This window comes from Phoenix dactylifera, unplaced genomic scaffold (genome assembly GCF_009389715.1).
Source record: "Phoenix dactylifera cultivar Barhee BC4 unplaced genomic scaffold, palm_55x_up_171113_PBpolish2nd_filt_p 000977F, whole genome shotgun sequence".
In the NCBI taxonomy this organism is placed as follows: domain Eukaryota; kingdom Viridiplantae; phylum Streptophyta; class Magnoliopsida; order Arecales; family Arecaceae; genus Phoenix; species Phoenix dactylifera.
Window position 1 is genome coordinate 174,364 of NW_024068333.1, and position 521 is coordinate 174,884.

Below are 521 nucleotides of genomic sequence, written 5' to 3' on the forward strand. Positions count from 1 at the left end.
TTTAAGCAACATGTGTGCCACCTTGCTGATGTCCATTTTATGCTTTGAAAACTTCATGACATGCAAGACATTTCAGAATGCAAAATGATATTCATCAATATGCACATGCTAATGACATAATATCGACTTAAAGTAAAAAAGCTTCTTGATAACAGATCTGCACTAAGTGTAGATTATCATAGCATACAGGCAAAGAGAGTTTGCAGCTATAAGATGGACCAGAAACTTGCAAAAGATCGTCCTCAATCTTTTTGTAATGAGCCACATGTGAGACCACACTAGACAGCCAGGATGAGAACACCGAAAGGCATTTATAATAAGGTCTGACAAGTTCAACTCTGAACAACTTGAGCACTGGCATTTAATGAGTATTGCTCTTCAAGTAAATTCTGCCTGCCTTGAAGATCCAATTGCCCAACCTGCAAGGAAATTTTCACTGGTGAAGCAGAATAGATACTAACAACCTAAATCCACCTGTAAAAATTCATATACAGAATAGAAGAGAGAGAGAGAGAGAGAGA

The 521-nt window shown here is 37.6% G+C and overlaps 1 long non-coding RNA gene across 1 annotated transcript; it reads right to left on the reverse strand.

Annotated features, from left to right (window-relative positions):
- Positions 1-279, reverse strand: LOC120107707. Its single transcript, XR_005509384.1, has 2 exons — positions 188-279; positions 1-51 (listed from the first exon to the last, which is right to left on the reverse strand). It is a non-coding gene; the product is annotated as an uncharacterized LOC120107707 (long non-coding RNA).
- Between the last annotated feature and the right edge of the window lie 242 nt (positions 280-521).